At 40.0% G+C, this 20153-nt stretch overlaps 1 protein-coding gene across 1 annotated transcript in view; it reads right to left on the bottom strand.

Annotated features, from left to right (window-relative positions):
* The window catches only part of LOC103184830 (limbic system associated membrane protein), a 351957-nt gene that overhangs the window by 326939 nt on the left and 4865 nt on the right, over positions 1 to 20153 (bottom strand). The window lies entirely within an intron of this gene.

Genomic DNA, 20153 nt, shown 5'->3' with positions numbered 1-20153 from the left:
TCAACATACTCTGCAAATATGTTATACGCATTCACACACACACACACACACACATAAGGTATTCATCTCAGAAGAGGAGAGGAAGAAAGTGTAATGGCACTGGTGGAAAGCGGTGGTTAGAAAGAAAGCAGAGAAAAAATAAAATGACTAGAGGCAAGAAGACAGGGAAATAGGAATGAGGAGAAAAGTGCAAAGGAACAACAAAAAAAGTGTTCAAAAATACGTATGCTTTAATTAGTTAATGCTTGACTCCTGAATAGAGGAGTAATTCCTGTATCATGCTGGGGCTACTGTTCTCAATGAATGTCCGATGAGTAGACATATTGAGTTAAAACAACACAGAATTTATAACATTGCTGAAAAAAATGCTGGAGGTGGTCAAACAAACTATTTTGCCATCTCCATTGGTTAAAAAGACCGTATTTATGTAGATATTCTGGGTAGGAATATAGTTTTATTACTTTCTAGATTTAGAGAGCCTGAGAGAATAATATTAGAGACTAATAATCTGTCATAATAATCCTTATATATTATAATAAATATATACAGTCACTACACTTTACAGAATATTCTGTGAAGTGCTTTGAGACGTCTCGAAGCCGTGATAAGGCACTATATCAAATGCAAGGATTATTATTATTATCCTTGCAGTTAATGTAGTATCACGTTCAAATCTCTTGAAATGTTTCATAGAAGGGCTCTGGATTAGAGTTCCAGAGTGTGGGAGCAGAAAGACTGAAGGCCCTATCACTGAAGGTGGAGTGGGCAGGATGGGAATGTGGAGCAGGCGAGTGCCCGCTGAGCGGAGGAAGTGGACAGGTTGGTAAATGTTTAGTAGTCGCAAATGTAGTGAGGAGCAAGACCATAGATGGCTTTCATCCTCTGGGGGAAATGGAGCCAGTGAAGCTGGGTGAGAATGGGAAATGATCGGTCACAGAGTTTAGTGTAGGTTTCAAGGGATCTTTAACATCTACCTGAAAAGGATCTCTATTTAATGTTTTATCAGAAGGATGGTACTTTTGAAATGCAGCACAGAACAGGAATGTCAGCCTAGACTATCTTCTTGCTTGCAATGTGACTTTTGTGTCAAAGATTGACCTGGTGGCTATCCACTGTTCTTCTAAGTATTAGCAATGTCCTGTGTATTATGAATCTAGCGCTTTTCACGTTGGGAGGACGTCCCAAAGCGCTTCACAGAATATACTGCAAAGTGAATTGACTATCCAGAAAGTCATAAGTTTAAAGCACTCTGAGACGCCGTCTGGCGTGAAGGGCGCTAGAGAAATGCAAGTTGTTGTTGTTGTTATTGATTCCCAGTGTTTGCTGAGTTGCTGATCATAATAGTTGAGACAATAAAATCAGTATCATTGAACCTGGGCTAGGAAGGAGAAAAAAAGTTATCAGTCAGGGTTTTTACTTTTGATCATGCACCATGATCCAGCTACAGCCACTGGCAAGCAGGCACTGGGTGGGAAATCGATGATTATTGGAGTTGATGTCCGCCACTATTAAACAGCCTCCTAACACTCACTATTCAGGCATACACGTGCAGAAGAATTTTTTATAGGAGATATCCCAGAGGATTGTCAATGCTCAGCAAAGGTCAATACCTTCATTGTGTGGTATGGGGGAGCAGGGTAGAAGATTAAGAGGAGAACAGCTGCATAATAATCAATAAATAATAAACTCCACTGCAAGTGGAAAGATATTCCTGACCTATTTACCAGTTACGTTGGTAGCAGAAGGGATAAACTGCTTTGTTAATCTTACTTTTAGCAACTGTAAGATGTGTACCTTACATCAGATACTACAATTATACTGCCAAATATCTTTACATCTCTGACTTAATGAAAAAAAGTTATTAAAAAAAACTGCACTGCTTTCCACAGCATTTGAAAACTGCCTCAAAGAAGATAGTATATCATTAATAAAGAAAAGGCTGGAAAACCATATCTGGTGTGAAATGCTAAATGAAATGAAGTGCAAATTCCTTTATCACATTAAAATGAAAGATAATGAAGATGATACAAATGTATTTTATAATGAATACGAAATATAGCCAGCGGCTTGGTTAATTTTAAATCCTTTCTTGTGTGTGCTCATTAATAGGAATCCCCAAGCAAGTGGTTAACAACTACTTTTTTTATTTTTACAGCTAATGGGTTCCTTCTAGGGATCAGCAAGCACAATGGGTATGAAGGGTTAGTCTGATCTTAGTCAAGTCTTGTAAATTCAAGCACTACCCAAACCAACAAAAGTGCCACTCTCTCCACTTAGCACGACAGGAACAAAAATATTTGGTCTGACGCCAGCATCGATTTCTTAAGAGCAGCATCCAAATCCTTTTGGGCATGAACAATTACATTTCCAATGAATGTCACAGGCCAAGTTCAGAAAATGTTTGTGTGTGAGGGGAAACCTGTTTTTCTCCTGATACTTTCAGTGTTCCTTCAATCTGAAATTTGTTACTGTTCCTTTCATTTGTTGGCACCTTTTCATTGTCCTCCACATTTGTTACCATTTAATGATCAAACAAACCCCAGGCTGCCATCACTCTCTGTAATAAAACTGAAAATGTGGTTTATTGAGTGGGCTCAAAGAATGACTGAAAATATGGAAAAATAATAGAATCAAAGTAATTACAATATAAGAGAAAACCATTCTGCCAGTAAATACCCCAAAGTGCTGCTAAAAAAAACAATTTAATCTGAGATCTTTCCCAGTACACTTCTATATTTTTTAAAAAAAGATTTATCTGTTTCCCTTTTGAATCTTATGTTCTCAGCCTCCATTGTCATGCGGAAAAGCATTCCATATTTTAATAATCCTGTGAATCAGAATGTTTCTTCTGACCTCTTCCTCAACTCTTCTGAAACAATCCTAAATTTAAGCCTCTTTGTTACCAATATACCAAACATGAGAATAAGCATAAAAGCTTATAGGTTTTGTCTATTTTTAGACTGTTATGGGCTTTGTTTTTATCCCCAAGTATTCCATCTGCGTCTCACAATATTTGGATTTGTCGTTCTATATATGTTTCTTTCTTTTCACCTACAAATGCAGTCAATCCACTTTACAGTAAACCATGTAATGTGCTTTGAGATATTTTGTCGACGTGATAAAGTGCTGTATCAAAGACAATTATTATTATATAAGACCTCAAGCGTCAGACTAAGACTAGACAGCACAGAGATGGAATACCTATTAAGATCAATAAAATAACTAGCCGATCTAATAGAAATCCTCTAGGGACAGGGGCAGTGCATATCCCTAGGCTGAACTGAGTCTGAGGATGCAAACTTTGCAGGTCTATAGTAATCTAAAACCTTGGAGTCCATCAGGTTAAAGATGCTAACATGAACAATCTTTCTTTCCATTATAAAGTGAGTTGTATTATTGAAGGATAGAATCATAGAAGGATAGAAACGCTCCGGGACGCTATCCCGTGTGAAGGGCACTATATAAATACAAGCTGTTGTTATCATACTGTAAAACTCAAACGTTTAACAGCTCATTACCATGCTTTAGAATAGAAAATTCATTCAAAATACATATGCATTATCGATTACTGAGGAAAGGTGCATGTAAACTTCTCTTTTCCTTCACTTTCTTGCCCCTTTTAGAACTTCAAAAGTTCTTCAATGCATTCAACGCTATGTCCGTTTGAGATCATCAGCTGGGGGTTGAAGCATAGAGAAACAAAGGCATATGAGAAGATCTCATAGCAAGGCACGAACATCACTGCAGACATGTAAAGATCATTGGGACTCGCGTCACAGTGTTTTCTGCAAGGAGGATACTTGAGCTAAAAGAGGGTGAACAATCAGCATGTAGTGTTCCCAGTCCGTGCTGAGTTAGCTGATTGTCACCAGGGAAACAATAGGGACACCACAAATGTGCTCTGTGTCCTGATACATGGGAGAAAGAAAATTAGCCAGGGCATTCGCTAAAGATCAGAGAATGAAGAATTTGGGACCAAAAATATGACATTGGATCAAAAATTACCACTGTGACAATTAACATATTACTGAAGAGTACAACTCAAACCTCCTCTTTCGCAGGATTCCAAGATAGCAGCAAAACCATTTGCAAACAAACTTTAGACCAAACAATTGCCTTCAGTTAAGGAGAGGGAATTATTCTCTACCCTCTTGATTATTGGCCAGGATTAAGTTACAATTTCCAACAATGTGATTTCACCAGGAATATTTATAGCATTGAAAATGTTACATGTTTCACCCTTCAGTTTCAAAGAATTCCTAAGTTATAAATAAATTTTCTCCAAATGCTCGCAATTGAACTTTGTTTTATTGCGAGGAATGCAATCCAAGTGTTAATATTGATTTAGACCAGACTTCAAACTCATCATACAAACTTCAACCAACATTAGCATTTAAATCCCTAAAAGAAGAGACAGTTTTCTCTGTGTATTTGAAGCTGCCAGTTAAAGAACTGATGTTAGTGTGATTCTTGGCAGGGTTGTCAACATTCAGGAAACACTAGGTAGGAGATATATGACCACAAATGGTGACACAGATTGCAAATGCATTTAAACAAATTAAGCCGTATTTATTTCTAAGAACTGGAGTATACTAGACGTTTCTACTTTTGATCTCCAGTCTGTTGAGTTAGCTGATCTTAACCAGAGCAGTAATAGGGGCAATACAATTGGCCTCAGTGACCTGGATCAGTAAGAGGTAAAAGAATCAACTCAGATCGATGATTCTGATTCATAAATAGTGATCCCCACTGGATATGCAAGTTTATGCTTTTCAGGTGTGTGTGTGTACGAAATTGTCACGCACAGACAGGGTGGAGTTCCCAAAGATTCAATAGGAGACCGACATGCACTGGCCCAGATAACATGTGAAGAATAGCTCCTTGGGGAAGGTGCCAGAGATGCCCAACATCATTAAAAACTGAACCCTAGTATGAATCATGAGATGAGTGGACAAAATTATAGGAAGAAAAAAAATATTCTTGTGAGAAAAAAAACAAGAATCATAAATCACTTGAGATTTAATGTGTCGTTATTCGACCTTACTATGAGATTTAAGACAGTATAAATATTAAATTGACACCAAACTGTGGCAAAATATGGAAGTATCCCACTTTAAGATGATGCAATGCCCACATTGTATTTGCTGTACCTCATACTCTTTGACAACTGGAATCTCACTGTGCATTCAATTTGCACCAGCTCCAGAACCAACACCCAGAACCAACACAATGCCTTGAATGAACTCAGGCTAACCTTGCAAAATTGAGCTGTTTTGAGCTTCAGCTTTGCAGCATTATCAAGTTGAACATCTACTGTCTCCTGTATATGCAGTTGTGTAAAGCAGATCCCTCACACTGCATACTCAAAATGTCAATTATGCCTGTGCATCCACAGTGAAGGACACCATGACAGGTATGAGTGTGAAGTACCATAGTTTGAAGCAGTCTCACTCAGCCAGTACCATGCCTCTGAAGTTGGAGTCCCAGGATCCCATGATGAAAAAATACAGAAGCAAAGTTACTTTCTGTCCATCAGTCTTTCTCTTTTGTCTGCCACGCTGCACACAAACAAATCTCTCAGTAGTTTCTTTCTGTTAGTGTTATGTTCATCTGTTTGACTGTCAGTATTTATTTCTCACTTTCTGTCAGTCTTGTATGTCACTGTCTCTTTTTCTCTTCTTCTCACTCTCTGTATTTGGCATTCTTTCTCCCTTTCCCCTATATGTGCCAATGACCCTCGTTCAGTTTCTCTATGAATGTATATCTATTTCTCCTTCTTTGTATGTATCTCTCTCCCCCTCTGTTTGTGCCACAGACTCTCCGTCAGTCCTTCTGTATCGTGTCCTCCTTTCTCTCTCTCAGTATCCGTGTGTGCCACTGACGTTTTCTGTCACTCTTTCTGTAAGTGCCACTTTCTCTTCTTGACAATAAATCTGCCCATTGCTAACCCTCTCCTTGCCTGATGCTTACTGTCAGACCGCTGTGCTGCTGAGGCCGGCAGGGAGGGAGGTGAGTCAGTGATCGGCTCTTGGCTGAGGTCTCTGGCATTTTCTGAGGCAAGATTTAGTATCTTGGGATTTGGGGCTTTAAAATCCTGAATCCCAGGATTCAGAAAAAGCACCGGTTTGCAATCGCTATTCTCAATGACTGCCACATGCTTCATTCAACATAATTTAGTGCACAAACCAAAACATTTCCATCACCCTCCCAACACTGCAGTTTTGTCACTTGCACCTGCAAATCAGCTGTACAGCACAGATATTATAGACAGAATAGAATTGAATGTAAATCATATGATGACTTTTTCATGTTGAAACAATTACTAAAACATTGCTGGAAGCTTCATGCTGGGATGTTTGATCATAGAATTGTTATTCTGGGTTTGTAAAGAGGCCAGCTGATTGAAATGCACAAAGGCATGATTAAATGGGTTTTTTGTTAGCTGTAAAGTTTTTTTCATTTGCAGCTAAGAATCGCAGAGGAAGGACTCTATCTACTTATATTTCACTTTGTGTGTGTGTTTATATAACACATCACTAACCTCTTTGGCAGCTCCAATGAACAGTCATGCCACTAGCTTTTTATTTTTCAGAGATGAGGTGGGAAAGCTATGGATATCTGTGTGTTTTTGCCTGGAGTCAGAACCAGGCTTCAGAAGAATGATAAAGAGCAGGAGAAACAGAGCTGGACTTAATAGTAAACCTTGCACAGTTGTCACATGCAGACAGATGATTGTAGAGAAATACATTGGCACAGACCAGCTCCTCTCACTATACACATGTGAACAAATCAGCTATATATGGCCAGGCAGTCATGCTTAATTACTTCCCATGTTCTGAACAACCCAACTATCAATCCCTTACCAAACCTCCTAACTCCTTGCAAAATCAGTATGGTTGAGGAGTTTCAAGAGCACCGAAGAAACGTAAGTCATATCTCAATTCTTCCCCCCATTTGCTAAATATTACTACTGTTCAAACCCAGCATTCTCCTCCTTTCTCCCTCCCCACTCCAGTCTATGTATATCTCTACCTAATTATACACCTTGTCTATATATTTCTCAGTATGTGTGGTGTGAATACCACATGATCACCAAGACCATTATAATATGCATCATATCCTAACAAACAAGCTCAGAATATGGCAGTAAAAGATAGAAACTTTAGAAAGATTTCAGCTTTTGCTACAGCCCCAGTCAAAAAATTACTTTGGAAATGTGTTTTTTCCTCAGCTCAATAACAGTTATAAATGCAAAGCTTTTTCATCTGGTGAGAAAGTGAAGTGTTGGTCAGATGGAGAACATTCCCACATCTTACCCTATTCGATCCTGGCCTCCAACGGAGGTTTGTGTATGCGCAAATGTCATGTATGTCAATTTCCTTTTAAATGCCTTTAATCAAGTCAGCTGCAACATCCACCCTTGGCAATTTATTCCACACTCTGACAAACCTCTGGAAGATTTTTTCCCCTAATTCAACACCACAAACGTTGGCAATGTTAAATGGCCTAACAGGATCAACAGTGCCTGGCAGCAACACATGCAGTATGGGGAAGATGAATTGCTAGACAGCAAGTATGTGACATGAACGACTAGTGGCAAACAGCTCAAGCATAAAGGTTTATTTTCATAAGAAACTCCATTATGGGTGGGAATGGGCAAGAGGAAAGCACATCAAGGAGTTATGTGCTTGTCACAATACGAAGAGAACATTTGACTTACGAAGTTTCTATTTCTCCTTGCACAGTCCATGCTTTCATGACTGTTAGCAAAAAAAATCTTGTGATATTCCTATGGTTTCTTATGATTTCCTGTCACCAACAGAACTTCTGTGAATGCATTGCCTTTCTAATCAAGTTAACACCATCTCCATGTCGACATGTTAACTTACATTGTCTAAATTGACACTGCAAAGCAGTACTGGCGGTGTGCTGTATTATCAGAGGTGCCATCCTTCAGATGAGATGTAAAACCAAGATCTTTCTGCTTGGTTAGGGAGATGCTAAAGATACAAAGTAGTATTTGAAAAAAAGGATGTTTCTCCTGGTTTCCTCACCAACAATCCCTCAAATAAAATTGTGCACAAATTGGCCACTGCGTTTGCCCACAAAATAATAACAAATAATAATCCTTGCATTTAATATAGTGCTTTTCAGGTCTTCTAGATGTCTCAAGGTGCTTCACAGAATACACTGTAATGTGAATTGACTGTATATTTGTGGGCAAAATACACAGTCACTACAATTTACGTAATATTCTGTGAAGTACTTTGAGATAGCCTCCAGACATGAAAGGCATTACACCAAATGTAAGGATTATTATTATTACTAACAGTGTTAAGTCCATCCGATAATCGACCAATGAGTTTATCGTGCTTATATAATTAGTGGGTATAATTCCCATCTGTCATCAGGAATTGTAGCAGGATTGTTTATGTAAACAAACGATAAGAAATAGTGCAAATTAAACCCCATTTGGAATGATCTTTTACACTTTCATGAGAGTTTGAGGAGCATCAGTGTGCAGATGAAACACTGAACTGAGGCACACTTCAGTGAATTGGCCCAACAAGTGACCAAAAAGACCAGTGACAAATAACGGGTTTCTTGCAGAAAGCAGTTTAAATCGTGAGATGCCATTTCTGGCAAGATGCTGGCCCTCAGCACCTCCTCAGTAGCATGTCAATGATAAATAATAATGCTTGCATTTGGTCTAGCATCTTTCATGTCAGGAGGATGAAAGTCTCAACCCTTGTCTTCCCTCCACTCCTCTGCACCCCGCTACCTCTCTGACCTCCTCTCAGCAGCGCCCGTTGCCTTCGCTCCAGGTCTGGCCTCCTCCTTGTCCCCCGAGTCCTCCGCTCCATCATTGGGGCCGTGCCTTCAGCCACTACACCTTGAGGCTCTGGAACTCCCTTCCTCACGCCCTTCGCCTCGCGCCCCTCTCTTCCCTTTTTCAGGTCTTGGCTGAAGACCTTTCTTTTCGACCGCGCCTTTGGTCACCTTCCTCCCCCTCCCCCTGGCTCGGCCCCGGGATCCGTTACTGTGAAGCACTCTGAGACGCCGTCTGGCGTGGAGGACGCTATATAAATCCAAGTTGTTGTTGATGTCTAAAAGTGCTTCACAGGATTCACTGCATTATGGTGTTCCAACAGGATTGCAGGTTTGGGAGCCAAATTTTGGTTTATAAATTCGAAACAAGGTTGGAATGGTTTCAAAGCTGATTTGTCATCAGCTTCAATAGAAGTGTTACACTCACGATGGTTAATAACTACTGTGGTTAATACAAGTTTGCTTTACACACCATTATGGCATAATTTACACAAAATTACCATGACTGTAATCACTACTAGTACTTTCATAGATCATTATAAGATCATTAGTAAAGCACTAGGGGGGAATTCTGCCATTTTTCACACATTGAATACATGTCAATATGGAATTGCTACTATATCTGATAACTAACTCTCAATACAACTTTCAATTATAATAATCCTTGCATTTGATATGGCGCCTCATCATGCCTTCGAGCCGCCTCAAAGCGCTTCATAGAATATACTGTAAAGTGAATTGACTGGACATTTTTTTATTCCTCATTTTATTATGAAGGTTTTTTCATATCTTTCCTGTTTGTTTTTCTGCATACAGAGTCATTCAATATTTGTTTCCCTCAGACAGCGATGGAGACACCAACTTACAATGCTAAGACAACTGCTTGGATCAGATGAAGTCCCCATATATTCCCTTTTACAATACAACTCAACATCCACCTTGAGAGAATGTTAGGCCCTTTTCTTTCCACAAAGCTAAAGCCTTTTCAATTACAATTCTCTTTGTCCAACCAAGCTTCCTAAAGGCATATATAAGTTGTGACTACGTAGTTTCCCAGTATTATGGTGACAACATAGCAGATTTTTTGTCCACACACTAAAGGGAAATCCTCCCAATTAGGGATTTTGCTCATATGGGGTTGACGACATATCTGCAGCTCCAATTCTCATTGGTGAGCCCCAGACAATCTGGTAACTAACAACAGTGTCTTTCATTATTATGCAGTGGCCTAGCTTTTGCTACTTATATCTTTTCAGAAAAAGTTAAACTTCAGGAAGATCCTGCATTGCTTGATTCATACTAGATGTTTTATGGGTTTATTAAAAATAATACAATAACTGAAATAAATGTTAAAAAGTTACACTTTTAGTCAAATGTTACCCTCCAAGTGGCTGAAAACTGTTTCATGAACTAGTTATCAGACATTCAATGCTCAGAGCATTGTAACTTACCCCGGCCATATCACTGAAATGGACAATCTAAAGGAACAGAGTAATAGGAATAGGTAATTTGGTCATTTGCTGCTGTTGTTTTGTCAAGCCTTATAAATCATTAACTCTATGACCATTCTCTTTAACTCCATTTCCTTATCTTTTCTACATGACCCTCAACATCCTTATTTACCAAGTATATAGGTTATTCTTCATTTGCAAACTGTAGAAAATGTATTCTTTTGTGCTGCGCTATCTTGCTCAGCTCGCTAATTTTATATTTATAGCTCAATTTTATATTTATAATGTAATTTTATTTCTCATTTAAAATGTAATTGCAATTATTTATAAGTGCCCAGTGACAAATTTATTTTATCTAGTGAACAGCACAGATAGCCAGGCATGCATCAATGAATTAGTTACACTTGGTGGAGAGCAGCAATAGCTTATTCGAATGAAGAAAATGTTAAACAAAAGCTTGAAATCTGAAATAAAATGGAAACATTGGAAATCCCCATCTGATAAAAGATCACGCCTGAAGCATTAACCTATCTTTTTCTTTCAGAAGCCGATTTACCTGCTTTGTACTTCCATCATTGCTGTTCTTGCTTCAGAATTTACATAATGTAGGAGCAAACATGCAAGGAAGTGGTTTGGGAAGTGGGTTGAATAAAAACAGCTGCTTTGGAAAAAAATAGAGGTAGCAGTAACACAGACTTGATCAACCTATTGGCTTCTTTCTGTGGTGAAAATTTCTGTATTTCCATAAGCTCCTCCAGCTGCGAATCCCAGTCCACTGATGTCCTGTCAGCTTGTTTGAGATGAGCACAAATTTCCTGCAGCTGAATGTGGGTAAGACGGAAGCCAAACTCTTTGGCTTCTCTCAACATCTTCTCTCCTGGGTCTGAACTCCTCAACCTCCCAGGCTCTCCCTCAGACTCATCGAACCCGTGTGCAACTTGGGCGTCAGGTTCGATACCCAGCTTTCCTTTGTACCTCACATCCGTTAGCTGACCAGGACAGCTTTTTTCCACCTCTTCCACATTGCCCACCTCCAACCAAAGCTGCCAAAACCCTCGTTCATGCCTTCATCACTTCCAGGCTGGACTATTCCAACGTCCTCTTCACTGGTCTCCCCAGTTTCACCATAAACAAAATTCAACTAATTCAAAACTCTACCGCCCATATACTCACCCGCACAAAACTCCATTACACCAGTCCTTGCCAGACTTCACTGGCTCCCAATCACTGAACAGATCGATTTTAAGATCCTCTCACTCGTTTTCAAATACCTTAATTCTCTTATGGTGAATTTTGTTTATCATAAAACTTGCACCTCCATACTTATCCAATTTGCTTACCCCCATTCCACCATCCACTGCTTCCGCTCGGCTGGCTCTGACCTCCTGTTGTCCCTCATCCCCTCTGCTCCACAATCGGTGGCTGTGCCTTCAGCCACTTTGCCCCAAAACTCTGGAACTCTCTCCCTCAATCCCTCCACCTCGCCCACTCCCTCACCACTTTGAAATCCCACCTAAAACCTTCCCTTCTGATTGTGTTTATGGTCACCTCCCCACTGGCAGTGAGAGTCTGCCACTGTCAAACACTCTGGGACACTACCCCGTGTGAAGGGCGCTATACAAATGCAAGTTGTTGTGNTTTTTTCCAAATGCCAAGTAGTTAAAGTTACAATCTGGTATGACACAAAGCCACACAAACCGGATAATCATAGATTAAAATAATACTTACATTTGGTATAGCACATTTCACATCGTGTGGACGTTTAAAGCACTTCACAGATTTACTGTAAATTTTAGAATGACTGTATATTTTGTAGGTGAATGGGCAGCCAATTGACACACAATGTCCCACAAACAGGCAGAGCGAAACCTTGGGCAAGTTTCCTTCCTCCACACGTCTAATAATTCCTCCAAAAACAAAAAACAATAATAAATTATTCATTTTCAATCTACGACTGTTTGTGGGATATTGCTGTGCGCAATTGGCTGCCGCGTTCGCTCACAAATATACAGTCAATTCACTTCACAGTATATTCTGTGAAGCGCTTTGAGACGTCCAGAAGAGGTGAAAAGCGCTATATCAAATGCAAGGATTATTATTATTATTATGGCTGAGCTCAACTGAAAAAAAAATTTCAGTGCTACAATTGGTCTCAGTGCTCTTGGGCTAGCGAGAGGTGGGGTAGGGGGTGATTCTTATAATCCTCACTGCAAAAACATAGTGGAATGGATATGAACTGAGATCAGGCTCATATTTTGGTCTGATGCCTTTCACAATTCAATAATCTGCTGATACTGGGCATGTGCAAGAAGAACAGAGTAGACCCCTGACCTTGGGGGAATTGAAGCCCAGCAAGAGCCACCAACTTCAAAATAGAATTGAGGCAGAAGGGGAGAAAACTCACTCTTGTAGATTGGTCACTCAGCAAGTCACTTCAGCAGCAGCAGTTACAAAGCCAAGCTATCTTTCCAGCAGTGCCTGAAGGGTTAACCTCCACATATGCACACATGCAAAATGGACAATTCATGAAATGCATTGATTTATCTTTTTAAGTTGGAAAAAATATATATTTTTGTCTAAATCAGCAGCAGAGTAAAAGCTACCCCTGCGCTGGATCTAATGTCTGATTCAGAAGCTGCTAGTCAGGTTTGTTTACAGCTGCAAACTGAGGTTGCAGCTTGGGACAAATCCAACCTCATTTTGCGGGTATAAAGAAGGTATTAAGATCTCTTAGCACCCATCAGAATTACTGTTTACATACAATATGTGCTTTTATTCTGGGATAAAGTTGGCACGTGTTCAACTCTGCAGTGAGGTTTTCTGTGTGAATGCAGTCTGTAGAGATATTCCAGTTTAAAACCATCATGAAACATCCTTAAAGATAGGGACTAAATTTGTGGTTTAACTGTAGAATATGGACTAAATTTGTGGTTTAACTGCAGAATGCGGATAATGAAAATCTTGGGCTGATGTAATATCAGGATTAGTAACCCATCAGACTTCGAAGTTACTTAGCAACATAGATTTTAACCGTTGGTGATGTTGGCACATTGTGTCACACTGCAAATCCCCATCATTTGAACTGTTCTTTCCTTGCTGTGATGCCACTGCAGATTGGAACTGCACCAATATAGATGCACTCTAAATAGGACAGCACTGTTCTTTTACTTGGCAGAACTCAATGCTTAAGACAAAGTATATTGCTTACTCTGGGTGCCTTGTTCTGTGCTGTGTTCAAAAGGATAACATCCTATGGCGCAATGCCGTCCAATGCCTTCAACTGTTGAAAAGCCTGCAATAAAGTGACTACTCGTGCACTTTAAAATAAATGCTTCAATCTGTTACATTAAAGAAGTTGTTACTTGCAACAAAAAACAAATATATTTTGACCAGTTTTTGACAACAAGGTTTGTGCCAAGACAAAATGTCTGATCATATTCCCTCATGCATTTAATGTCAATTACATGTTAAATGAAATGAATGCATTCCCTACTACTGCGGATATTGAATAGTTCAAATATATAGAAACACTTTAATTTGCTGATTGCAGAGGGAGGTTTGAATCCACAGAGGGAAGTGCCAGTGTATTCAATATTATTGCACAGCAAACATCCAGTCAATTTGCTTAAACTGATGAGCTGGATGTTTTTATATACTGCATAATACTGCAGGTCACCCAAAGCACCAGTGAGCTGCAGGGAAGGAACTTTTCTCCTGGTGTCCTGGTTAATAATCCCCCCCAAAAATTGGTCACTCACTGCATTGCTGTTTGTGGGACATTGCTGTGTGCAAAACCGGTGTTTCACATACAGAATACACAACAACAACTTACATTTGTGTAGTGCCTTTCACGTCAAGAGACGTCCCAAGGGACAGTCAGGAATTTGGCACCAGTAGAGGGTTGGGATCAAGAGAGGTGGAGGGCAGAGAGGGGAAGGGTAGGAAGGTAGCTGAAAGCGTGGTTGAAGAGGAGAATTTTGAGCCATGCCTGAAAGAGGCAAAGGATGGAGCAAGGCGAAAGGAATGTGCAATAGAATTCCAAAGGGTGGAGGCACAGAGGCTGAAGGCCCGACCGCTGGTGGGGCAGGCCAGGTAGGGGATGTGGAGCAGGCTGGAGCCTGCTGAGCAGAAGGAGTGGACAGATTGATATGGCATTAGCAGGTCTCAGAGGTAGGAAGGAGCAAGGCTGTGGAGGGTTTTGAAGGTGAGGACGAGGATTTTGAACTCTATCCTCTGGAGGATGGGAAGCCAGTGGAGCTGGGCGAGGTTGGGGATGATAGGGTCATGGAGCCTGTGAGGTGGAGAATTCTGGATGATCTGCAGCTTGTGGAAGGCTGATAAGCAGGGAGTTGGGTGTCGTCAAGCCTAGATGTAATAAATGTGTAGGTGAGGGTTTTCATAATGTGGCCTGAGGGGAGAGACAGTGGCAGAGCCGGGCGATGTTGCAGAGGTGGGGGAAGGCAGTGCAAGTCATGGCACAGGTGTGGGGTAGAAAGGACAGTTGAGGGTCAAACGTCCTCCCGAAGTGAAAGGTGCTATACAAATGTGATTTGTATTGTATTGCAAACAGGATGCCAAGGACTGGCTCAATGAGGTGGAGTGTGCATCCATGGATGGTGATGTTGTCAGCGCCTGAGGTGTGGAGGCTCTGACGGGAACCAATCAGGAAGGCCTCGGTCTTGTTGACATTCAACTGCAGAAAGTTAGCTCTCATCCAGGACTTGATACCTGACAGACATTCTGTCAGGACAGCAGTGGTCCTGGAGTCGAGGGTGGAGGCACAGAGATAGAGTTGCGTGTCATGTTGGGCATACATATGGAAGTTGACCACATGTCTGCGGATGATGTCAGAAAGACGGATGATACATTATACTGTAAAGATACACTTTACAGTATAATAATATTATACTTTACAGTATAATACAATAATGTTTGCATTTGATATAGCGCCTTATCACGTCATCAAGACATCTCAAAGTGCTTCACCGTAAAGTGGATTGACTGCGTATTTTGTGGGCGAAACGTGGCAGTACAATTGTGCACAGCAATGTCCCACAAACATCCATGAAATAAATAACCAGTTTTATTGATTCATAGGTGAGATTGCTATCACTGCGTCAGACTGACACCTAAACTATAATAATAATCCTTGCATTTGATATAGCGCTTTTCACGTCGGGAGGACGTCCCAAAGCGCTTCACAGAACACACTGTAAAGTGAATTGACTGTATATCTGTGGGCGAACGCGGCAGCCAATTGCGCACAGCAAAGTCCCACAAACAGTCGTAGATTGAAAATGACCAATTTATTATTGTTTTTGGAGGGATTATTATTAGGCGTGTGGAGTAAGGAAACTTGCCCAAGGTTTCGCCCTGCCGGGAATTGAACTCAGGTCTCTCGCTTGCAAAGCGAGTGCTCTAACCACTGAGCTACAGGACTCCACTGACACCTAAATATATTCTGTGAATTGCTTGGAGAATGTCTCAATGACATGCTGAGGTGCTATATAAAATATAAGGATTATTATTATAATAATTATAATTATAATAATTAGTATTATACTAATTATTATTATAGCTGCTATTGGCAAGAAACACATTAAAGGGAGGGCAAAATCTACCAAATAATGGACTTAATTAATGTTGCGATAGGAAATAAGGATCATATATGAACTGATAATTATAGTAACCATTGAAGAAACGAACCATTGAGCACTGAAACTCATATAAATTTTCTCTTTGGATAGTGCAAAGAATCCATAAAATGGTTTAGGCAGCTGCAGCACAGTTTCCAAAGGCAATATCTTATAGTTGCCCATACTGTATTTGGCTGGAGCATAGCCCAGGCAGCAGACAGCTCAGACTCATGATTAACTCTCTCCTCCGAAAGGCTGTGAATGTTGCATCCATTCAAGTTTTCAAGACTGAGGTGGATAAATATTTGTTAGGTAAGGGATATGAGACAAAGGCAGGTAATTAGAATTAAGGTATAGATCACCCATGATCTTATGGAATGGAGGAACAGGCTTGATGTGTTGAATGGCCTACTTCTGTTCCTATGTCCATGTGTTCCTTTATTTCTATTATTAATAATAATAATAATTTTGTGGGGGGTTTTGAAAAATCTTGTGTCTGTCTCTACCTTCAGTATTATCTTCCTAAGGTGGCTGACCAGTGGTGCAGCATGGCTTCAGATGGAGAGAAGATCCTATTATATCCAAAAATTGTCAAAGTCCACTGATTCAACCGGAGTCTAATACATGTCCGGCCATTGGTGACATTCTCTTGCAGACTAGAAGGTAGAGGGATGGGATTTCAAAGAATGGGGGTGAAGTTGTTGCAGGCTCAGCCACCTATGGAAGAGTGGAAGGAAACATGCAGCAGGCCCCCATTTGCCGAATGGAAGGAGCAAACAGAAAAGTGGGGTAGCAGATCATGGCAATAGGAAGGGGCGATTAAAAGTGAGAGTGAGGACATTGAATTCAATCAGTAGGAGACAGGGATCCAGTGGAGCCTGGCAAGGACTAGATTGATGGGAATGTGGAGTTTGGTGAGGGAGTGGATGCAGACAGCAGAGATTTTTATGAGTTCGAGCTTGTGAATGGTGAAACTTAGGAAAAAGGACAATTAGCAATGTTGCAAGCTACTTTTCCACAAAATCTCAAAAGTCAGTTATTCATCCACATGCACATCATTATCAGGTACTGTTTCAACTGCGCTTAGAGTCATTTTGTTACTTACAGACCCAATGCTTTCTTCTAAATGATTCTTTACACCATTCCCCTCGTCACAGTATCAGACCATTAGACTGGGGATGGTTTAAATGTGGTGACAGATACCATATGTTCTATGAATTTGAAGCTGAATACCAAGAAAATGATTTTGATGCATTTGCTCTGCTTCTGCTCCCAGTTCCACACAGACAGCGTGTGCTGGTAGGTTTGAGGCACCGAGCCCAAATTTAATCCAGATCACCTGTTCCACCAAAATAAATTTGACGTTCAGTTCAGTATCACTAAATTTACAGTGACTTATGATGAGCTTATACTGGTGGAAGCAAAAGGCAACATCTCTTCCAGCAGGAGAGCGATTAGCAATGGAACTCTGATTTATATCTGTTCGTAGCAACAACATAAACTTACATTTGTACAACACCTTCCACATAACAGAATGTCTCAAATGCCTGATAAATGTATTGGTGCACACTGAGCAGGGGAATGAGAGATTTAAGAATGTTGTTCAAAGGTATGGTGCGAAAAGATATATTTTAACTTTTGAAGGCAGGAAGAGATGTAGCAAGGTAAGTTTTGGAAGAGAGCTGACAGTGGTGTTTGAAGGCTTTATTAATAATAAAGTGACCGGAGTGGGAAGAACAGCGGATACAACCTCAAAGACAAGAGTGTTACCAACTGAGCCAAGATGACACTGGGTTCCTGGGGCAAGTGCCATTCTTCCTGTTTGACTCTGGACAGCGAGTATAAAAAGTATCTGTGTCCACAGAGGACATTACTGCCTGTCCCAAACAATTTCTCAACTGAAGTCTACACGTGTGAACTTTCCAGGAGAGCCAACTAGATTGCAGTTCAGAGCGAGAACTCTGGACACTAATTTCCATTCTTTAACCTGAGGCTTTTTGGCTAATTGTAGCACCCCTACTGCATCGAGAACTGAGATGAGCTAACCTAACTATTCAACATGGACTGGGAATTAAACCTGGGATCTTCTTTGACTGAGTGTCTCCATTCTACACTGGGTATTGCCTTTACTGACTCGCTCGCCAAGGGAATGGGAAATGGTCCTTTTGGCATGTGTATACAAATGCAATGTTGTTGTTGTTCTATTGTTTATATTTTGCTAGAAGCCTCAGAGAAGATATACAACAGATTTTAATATGAATGAGGATCTGTTTCCCTGAAGTCTAGTGGATGCTGTTCTTCTGACCCATCAGGAATACGGCTCAATTTCTCTATTGAAGGAGGCATTAGAATTCCAATACTTTTCAGTGGAAGATATTATTATCATCTGTGTTCTAACAGTACGGAGTGTGCTTCTTGTTATTTTGAGTCCTTTTGGGCAAGATTTGTTTATCTTGTTCAATTCAAGCACTACATGAAAAAATACAACATCCTCCACAACAGACCTGAGCCTTTGATGAGACATGTGATAAGTACGACTAGGAATGACACCAGTAGAAATTCAATAAAGACCAAAAATAAGTGAGAGAGGATTGTTTTGAATTACTACATCAGCACCAAGACAGCTAGAAAAATACTGGTTTTGGTGTCCATTTCTTGGCTCCAGGTTGTACATTCCCAGCTTGGTGTTGATTGTTCTCACCTCAATCACTACTAGATCTATAGTTTTGCACCTTTTCTTTTTTAACACTTCCTTTTAACCTATTTTTTATGTTGCTTTCTCGCTCTCTCTCTAGGTTTCCATTGCTTTCCTCTATTTTTAATTTATATTCACTTGCTTCTTGAAAATGACCAAAATTGAAAACTCTGATCAAATTCAGTCACATTTTGAATCTCCAGTTTGGAGTTTCTAAATTCACCTGTCTTGTTTTTTTTTAGGAAGAGTTCCTGACATAAAACAAGCCAATCTCAAATCCAGGAATATTACTTGAGTCCAAAATGGATAAAGTAAATAAAAGTTGCATTTTCCATGACTAAAATCTCATGATTTAAACAGTTAACCCAGATAAGATAAAGAGCCAGTTCACAATTTTTCTTCCATCCCAATTCCAGTGCATAAATTCCAGTTATAAGTTCACCAAGTATCTCAAAAACATTACATTTGTTTAGACTGCAAGTTGGGCTAACCATATGTAAATGCATGTGCAGAGAAGGAATTACAGGTACCCTAAATGATGTAATTAACCATGAAAATGATTACAATATCATAAGTTGTTAATTACACAATCATGGACATCTTTAATGCCATCATTACCAGGTTTACACATGGTTAGCACAAGCCGCAAATTAGACAACAGTGTAATGGATGCAAAAGGTTCATGTTTGTAGATTCTGCACTACAATAACATGAAACATCATGGATGTCAGGTTGGATCAGTTGTTAGTATTTTCTACCCTGAGTGAGCAGTTTGTGGCTTCAAGCCCCAAGTTGGAACTTGAGCTCATTGTCGAAGCTTGTTGAAGCAGTGCAATCGCAGGGAGCACTGCATTGTAGGAGCCACAATCTTCCAAATGATACATTAAGCTTCTGTCTGTTCCTCAGATAGACCCGTCAGGATACCTAGGCAGTATCCCAAAATACAAGAGAATTTCTCCTGCTATCCCAATCAGCCATATGTGGGACCTCACTGTGTGCAAAACGGTTGCCACTTCCACCAACAAAAAACAAGTCACTATATGGAACAATAATTAACATGAAATGTTTCAATATTATAGGCTAGGTAAACTGCTTCCTACTCTTGATATCTTAATTATTGCGAGGAAGTAATTTACAAGAGAAATATATTCCACTGAACTGCTTTATAATCCCTCAATGTTATCACAGATGATATTTGCACAAGCCTTTTACTCAGCCTGGTTAGCATGTTGCTATCAAGTCATCTCAGAGCAGTCACTTTGACTGGAACTCTCCCCACAGTACCATCTTGAAGTTCCAATCCAGGGATATTATGAATGAAATGAGTTCTTCCCACACTATTTACTCCCAGGTTGACTCTAACTACTACCTAAAGTATAAAACACTGTAACAAGGGACAACTCACAGCCACCAGCAACAGTGCTGATATATTGCTTTATAACTTCTAGGATTATGAGGTAATTTAATATAATGTACAAGTCTCTTGAATCTACTCTGCTATAACATAATTTTTCTGTTCCACTCTGCTCCCTATTCTAGTTT

This window comes from Callorhinchus milii, unplaced genomic scaffold, assembly GCF_018977255.1.
Source record: "Callorhinchus milii isolate IMCB2004 unplaced genomic scaffold, IMCB_Cmil_1.0 Scaffold4, whole genome shotgun sequence".
In the NCBI taxonomy this organism is placed as follows: domain Eukaryota; kingdom Metazoa; phylum Chordata; class Chondrichthyes; order Chimaeriformes; family Callorhinchidae; genus Callorhinchus; species Callorhinchus milii.
This window is presented reverse-complemented; position numbering and strand designations above follow the sequence as displayed.